Below are 7,754 nucleotides of genomic sequence, written 5' to 3'. Positions count from 1 at the left end.
CCAAAAGTTGCATGTATCCAAAAATGGTACCTATAAAAACTATAGCTCGTCTCACAAAAACAAGCCCTCATACAGCTCCACTGATGAAAAAATTAAAAAGTATAGGTCATCAGTATATGATTGGTGGAGATCCGACACTCGGACCCCACACCGATCAGCTGCTCCGGCTGCCTCTGGGCACCAGATTTTATGCAGTTAACGGTGTCGGAAGCAGATGGCTCTTTTCACTTGAATAGGAGCAGAGCTGCTGTCTTGCAGCATGGCCACTATACTGTGACTGGAGCCATCTGCTACTGACCCTGACATCTATTGCTCAGAGTCAGCCGAAACAGCTGATCGGTGCAGGGACCAGGTATCCTGTGCATACGTAATCAGTATGAAAACTACTCCATGCCTGGACAACCCCTTTTGTCATTTCTTCCCTTTTTTTTATAGACACTAACATCAATCATTTTTATGAGACATTGGCAGCATAACATCTTAACATCATTAGTGAGTATAAAAGACCCACCCCAGACAGGGGAATTCTCCAGTCCAGGACATGTATTCTGTCTTTGCATATACTGTAAGTCAACCCATCTGTATAACTAATTTCTTACCTTTTTTTCTAGACCTTAACATCAATAATTTTTATGAGATACGGGCAGCATAACATCAGGACATCAGAAGTAAGTATATATGTCAAGGTCGGTTGCAGATTTGCAGACCTGTGACCAAAATGATTAGGCAGGAGGGTGATAATATCAAAAGCGCTCAAGTACCAGTCCAGGTTTAGTACGCACTTAAAGGGGTTTCCCACCTTGGACAATTCCCTGGGACCCGAACCTATCTCTAGAACAGGGCCCTCTAAACCCACTACTAGCTCACTCTGCTCCCGCTGCCTCCTGGCCACATCCTGGTTAGGTGGTCGGGAGTTACGGAAACAGAGTACCACGGCGAGCTACGCTGTTTCCGTAGCTACCGAGTTCCTGAAACAGCGTAGCTCGCCGCGCTACGCTGTTTCAGTAACTCCCATTTACTTCTGTGGGAGTTACGGAAATAGCGTAGCTCAGCGAGCACTTAGGAAGTGGTCGGGAGGCAGCGGAGTCGAATAAGCTAGAACAGGGTTTAGGAGGCCCCGTTCTAGAGATAGGCGCGGGGACCCACATGGGACTCTGGGACCCACATCTGTCAGACTTTTAATGCATATCCTGTTGATATGCCATAAATGTCCAAAATGGGAAAACCCCTTTAAGCGGCAACAGATTATAGCGTGAGGCAGAGATGTTAGGAAATAATCTCAGTTTGGTTCACATATAAGAAGCAACAGGTTGCAGTATTAAGCAGATATGTGGTCAGGAAACAATTACATTTCGGTACACAAATAAGCTGCTACAGTTTGTAGCGAAAGGAACTAGACTACAGGCGGGAACCTTAATAGTCTGACAATCAGGAAGTGCAAGGGACAGGTTTATATAGTAAGCCAAAAGAGTGAGACCAATCGGGCAATAACGAAAAGGACTCCAGAGGCAAAAGTCAATAAAACCTACACAACAGATTCAGGAGTGGAGCTGTCCAACATCCCCTATAGCTCAATGAGAAGAGCTACTGCCTCGGACACAGGAGTTTCTGTGTTTGAATGGTGATGATATGAGACCCTCCCCAGACTGGGGCATTCTCCAGTCCAGGAGTTATATGATGTCTGTGTATACAGCTACAGTCAATCAATCTGCTTAACTCATACTTTCCCCTTTTTTCCCCAGACAATAACATCGTTGATTTCCATCAGATATTGGCAGCAAAACTTCAGAAGACCAGAACATCGGCAGTGAGTATATGAGTCCCTCCACGCACAGGGACATTCATTCTTCAGTCCAGGACATGTATTCTGTTTGTGTATTATATATATATACAGCTATAAGTAACTTGCTCATTATTTTGCATTATTATTTATATGCCAAAAAACAGAAGTGGGCCCAAAACATGGAAGAGGTGAAAATTTTTCCATTTGGGTATGTTTGCAGATTTTCCACAACGGATATCGTTATGGAAAATCCACTGTGTATTACCGTAGCAGCAAAGTGGATGAGATTTGAATAAATTTCATCGACAGAATGCAGAAAAAATCTGCTTAGAAAACAATCATAAATTGACCTGCGGTGCGTTTTTTTAATCCACAGAATGTCAACGGAATTGTTGCACTTTTGATTTGGGTTTTGCCTATTGAATTCAATGAGGAGTTAAAATCCGCAACAAATAACAAATGTTGATATTTTTCCGCAGAAACTATGCGATTTAAAATCTGAAACAATACAAAACCGTTTTTTGTTTAAAATAATAAAAAAGTCTATCTTTGTCATAGCAACGGCTCCTATTCTTCCCAGCTGCTCTTCATGCAGCCCGGCCTTCTGGGATGATGTTTTAACCCAAGTGACAAATGCAGCCAATCACAGGCTGCAGCGGTCACATGGGCAGCAGCATCATCACATTCTGCAGCCCAGGACATGTATTCAGTCTTTGTATTATATATACAATCAATCAATCAATCAATCAATCAATCAATCAATTTGTTTGACTTATTCCCTTTTTTCTAGAAAATAACATCAACAGTTTCAGAAACATCACAATAAACAGTGAGTATATAAGACCCTCCCCAAACAGGGACGTTCTCTAGTCCAGAACATGTATTCTGCCTGTGCAATAAATTATCCAATCTGTTAAACTAATTTCTTCCTATTTTTTCTAGACATTAACATCAAAAATTGACATCAGAGATTTGAGCAGCATAACATCAAAAATTGACATCAGAGATTTGGGCAGCATAACATCAGTACATCATAACATCATTAGTGAGTATACGAGACCCTCCCCAGACAGGGGCAACCTCAGGTCCAGGACATGCATTTGGTTGGTGGATTATGTGTATAAAGCTAAAAGTTAATGGTTCATTCCTTTAATTTTTTTCTAGAAATTAACATCAAAAATTTTCGAGCAGACATGGGCAGCAAAAGATAAGAACATCCGAACATAAATAGTGAGTATATATGTCAAGGTCGGTGGCAGGTTTGGAGACCGGTGGCTAAAATGATTAGGCAGGAGGTTGATAATAGCAAAAGTAATTAAGAAACAGTCCACGTTCGGTACACAGATAAGCAGCAACAGGTTGTAGAATGAAGCAGAGACGTGGTGAGGAAACAATACAAGTTCGGTACACAAATAAGGTGCTACAGTTTGTAGAGAAAGGAACTAGTCTACAGGCAGGAACCTCAATAGTCTGACACTCAGGAAGTGCAAGGACAGGTTTATATAGTAAGCCAAAAGAGCGAGACCTAAAAGGCATTAAAGGAAAGGAATCCAGAGAGGCAAAAGTCAAGAAAACCTGGACAACAGATTCAGCAGTGGAGCTGTCCAACATCCCCTATAGCTCAATGAGAAGAGCTGCTGCCTCGGACACAGGAGTTTCTGGTTATGAATCCTTACAAAATGTGACCCTCACCAGGCAAGGACATTCTGCAGCCCAGGACATGTATTCTGTTTGTGTATATAGTTATAAGCCCCCTTTTCCATGGCAGTCATTTGGTCAGTATTTTGTATGGGTATTTATAGGCCAAAACACGGAAGAGGTGCAAAACTTTGAATAATACTTTTTATATTTATGTTCTGTTTCTGGATTTGGATTATAAATACTAATGCAAAATACTGACCAAAATACTGCCGTGTGAAGTGGCCTGTCTATCAATCAACTTAACTCATTCCCTTTTTTCTAGACAATAACATCAACAGTTCCATCTATTGGCAGCAAAACATCAAACTAAACAGTGAGTATATGAGACCCTCCTCAGACAGGAACATTCTCTAGTCCAGGACATGTATTCTGTCGGTATTTTATGTGTATACAGCTATAAGTTAATCGGTCTGTTTAACTCATTCTTGCACTTTTTTTTATAGACAGTAACATAAAAAAATTTCAGCAGATATGGGCAGCAAAATATCAGAGCATCCTAACATCAGTAGTGGGTATATATATAAGGCTCTATGCACATGACCGTGCCCATAATCACAGTCTATGATTACAGGCATATCCGGCCGCAGACGGCTGTGGTCAGTCATACGCATTTGTGGACAGTGTTTCCATTATATAGTATGGGAGCCCGATCCATAAAATAAAAAAATAGGATTTTTTACGGAAGGTTTCTACGGTAAGGACACCTTCCCGTAAATATACGGGAAAGTGTCAGTCGGACATAATAATGAATAGGTCCGTAATTATGGACGAAATCTATGGTCGTTTGCATGGGGCCCTAATGTCGGTGGCAGATTTGAAGTACCGAGGCTGGAACAATCTGATAGGAGGTTCATAATAGCAAAAGTAGTTAACTAGCAGTTCAGATTCGGTACACAGATAAGCGACAACAGATTGTAGCGTGACGCGGAGAAGTGGTTAGAGAATAATCTAAGTTTGATACACAGATAAGAAGCAACAGGTTGTAGCTTAAAGCAGATAAGTGGTCTGGGAACAATCCAAGTTTGGTATACATATAAGTGACAACGGGTTGTAGAGTGAGGCAAAGGTGTGGTCAGGAAACAATTTACTTTCGATACACAAATGAGCAGCAAGTTTGTGAAGTGACGCAGAAAGAAACTAGACTACAGACAGGAACCTCAAAAGTCTGACAATCAGGAAGTGCAAGGACAGGTTTATATAGTATACCAAAAGATTGAGACCAATCAGGCAATAAAGCATGGAATCCATAGAGGCAAAAGTCAAGAAAATCTGGACAACATATTCAGCAGTGGAACTCTCCAAAATCCCTTATAGTACAATGAGAAAAGCAGCAGGAGTTTCTCGGTTTGAATCCCGACAATATAAGACCCTCTCCAGACAGGGACATTCTCTAGTCCAGGACATGTATTCTGTTTGTGTGATATGTGTGTGTACTAATAAGACCCCTTTTAAACATCAGTATTTTGTATTAGTATTTATATCCAAGATCGGGAGAGGGTCAAAAACACAGAAGAGATGTACATTTTTCCATTATACTTTTTCTATATATTTTCTGTTTCAAGTTTTGGCTGCAAAATACTGACCAAAATACTGGCGTGTGAAAGTGGCCTGTCTATGAATCAACTTAACTTATTCCATTTTTTCTAGACAATAACATCAACAGTTTAATCAATGGGCAGCAAAACATCAGACTTAACAGTGAGTATATGAGACCCTCCCCAGACAGGGAGCTTCCCCAGTCCAGGACATATATTATGTGTAAATAGTTATAAGTTAAGCGATCTGTTTAACTAATTTCTCCCATTTTTTCTAGACATTAACACCAAAAAATTTCTGCAGATATGGGTAGCAAAAGATCATAACATTCGAACATCAGTTGTGAGTATATATGTTAATGTCAGTGGCAGATTTGAAGTCCTGTGACTGAAACGATCAGGCAGGAGGTTAATAATAGCAAAAGTAATTAGGTAACAGTCCAGGTTCGGTACGCAGATAAGCAACAACAGATTGTAGCATAGAGACATGTTGAGGAAATTATCTAAGTTTGATACACAGATAGGCAGCAACAGGTTGTAGCGTAAAGCAGAGATGTGGTCCGGAATCAATCCAAGATTTGTGCTCAAACAAGTGACAACAGGTTGTAGAGTGAGGCAGAGATGTGGTCAGAAAATAATTCAATTTCGGTACACAAATGAGCAGCAACAGTTTGTAGAGTAAGACAGATGGAACTAGACTACAGGCAGGAATCTCAATAGTCTGACAATCAGGAAGGGCAAGGGACAGGATTATATAGTAAACCAAAAGACTGAGACCAATCAGGCAATAAAGGAAAGGAATCCAGAGGCGCAAAAGTCAAGAAAACCTAGACAGCAGATTCAGCAGTGGAGCTCTCTAACATCCCCTATAGCTCAATGAGATGAGCTGCTGCCTGGGACAGGAGCTTCTGGGTTTCAATCCAGACAGGGACATTCTCCAGTCAGGACATGTATTCGGAAATGTATATATATATATATATATATATATATATATATATATATATATATATAGCTATAAGGCAACTTTCACGCGTCAGTATTTTGCATCAGTATCTGTAAGCAAAAAATAGAAACTGGTCTAAAACACAGAAGAGTTGTGAATATTTATATTATTCTTTTTCTAATTATGTTTTGGTTTTGGCTTATAAATACTGATGAATAATAATGACCAATATACTGCAACGTGACAGTGACCTGTCAATCAATCTGCTTAATTTCTTACCTTTTTTCTAGACAATAACATCAACAGTTTCCGCTATGGGCAGCAAAAAATCAGACTGAACAGTAAGTATATGAGACCCTCCCCAGACAGGGACATTCCCCAGTCCAGGACATGTGTTTTGTATATGATCTGTATACAGCTATAAGTCAATCAATCTGTATAACTCATTCCCTTTTTTCCAGACAAGAACATCTATAATTTCAGAAAATGACATCAGAATATGAGCACATCACCAGTGAGTATATGACCCTCCATAGACAGGGGCAGACTACAGTAAACTCTCTATTCTATGAATTTTCAGTCGCATCCATTTCCCACACCTATTAGTCCTGGTGGGTGGGGTGATGTGGGGCCATATATTGCTCTGGGGCCCTGTGACTGCATGTTACTCCGCTGTGTGTCATGGTCGTATTCTTCTGGTTATAAAATATGTGTTCTTCTACAGGTCACCATGAAGAACCATCATCACTTTTTAATACGCACAATTTGACATCTTATAAAAAAAAAACGCAGAAAATAACTTTTCTATCAACAAACATTGAAAAGTCAACGAAGACTTACTGGATCCTCGAAAGGGAAAGGGAGTATTTTATTTGAGGCGGCATATAGGACATCAAACACAAAGCTACGAGACAACATGTAGAGCCCGAACATCAATCATCATCAGCGGCAATACCTTTCCCAAATTTGCCACCTGGATTTATCATTGCGGAAATTAAAAAAATAAATTTTAAAAACTCTGTTCTTCTGTTTTCTCTTTCACTTCATGTCTTTCCTGCTTTATGGGTAAATAAACAGAGTTATGTGGCTGTGGAGAGGGGAGAGTCTGGGAAAGTCCTGGAGGAGTTCTGATGATGACCATAATGGTTGTCACTCGGCTTTGTAACCATTCTCCATGGAGGAAATTAATTCCCATCAATGGAAATATCTTTTTTAACCCCTTAGTGACCACCAATACACCTTTTCACGGCTGTCACTAAGGGGCTTTAGGCTAAGGCGCCGCCTTTACACGGCAGCGCTTTAGCCTAATGTAGCGCCAAAATAAATGATCAAAGCTCCGTTCTCTCAGTTACCGGAGGTAGTTGAGGGTTCGGAGCAACAACCAGAGACCATAACGAGTGGTCTCTGGTCACGTGATCGCCGTGATTCGTTAAATCACGGCGGTCACTGCAAAGCGGCAGATCGTTACCCTTTCTCTCTCCTCTCATGGAATAACTCCTTAGAGAGAAAGGGTAATAAGTGTTCCCCAGTATACCCCAGATGAATCACCCCCCCTCCCACGTCTGATTCCCCCCTTCCGATTCCCCCCCTCACACACAAAATGGCGCGCGCATGCACTGTGCATAACCTGCCTGTGTCAGCAGCTGGCACAGAAACCATCAGGGACCGTTGTGACTGGTCCCTGATCAGGTGATCTATGTGATAAAACCTATCACAGAGATCATAGACAGTTATTTTAATAACACAGCCAGGACATGGGCTGTGTTTCTCTCTCCTCTCATTGTAGTTGTTC

General features: G+C 40.9%; 1 long non-coding RNA gene across 2 annotated transcripts; it reads left to right on the top strand.

Moving 5' to 3' along the window:
- Window positions 1–206: 206 nt before the first annotated feature.
- Window positions 207–6,981, top strand: LOC142760672 (uncharacterized). 2 transcript variants are annotated; one of them, XR_012883352.1, is made up of 11 exons: window positions 207–668; window positions 1,743–1,807; window positions 2,574–2,612; window positions 2,726–2,828; window positions 2,948–3,013; window positions 3,747–3,797; window positions 5,132–5,182; window positions 5,298–5,362; window positions 6,253–6,303; window positions 6,424–6,476; window positions 6,687–6,981. It is a non-coding gene; the product is annotated as an uncharacterized LOC142760672 (long non-coding RNA). The 2 variants fall into 2 exon arrangements; XR_012883353.1 differs by lacking the exon at window positions 5,298–5,362.
- Window positions 6,982–7,754: the final 773 nt, after the last annotated feature.

The sequence above is a fragment of the Rhinoderma darwinii genome, chromosome 4 (genome assembly GCF_050947455.1).
Source record: "Rhinoderma darwinii isolate aRhiDar2 chromosome 4, aRhiDar2.hap1, whole genome shotgun sequence".
NCBI classification, from domain to species: domain Eukaryota; kingdom Metazoa; phylum Chordata; class Amphibia; order Anura; family Rhinodermatidae; genus Rhinoderma; species Rhinoderma darwinii.
This window is presented reverse-complemented; position numbering and strand designations above follow the sequence as displayed.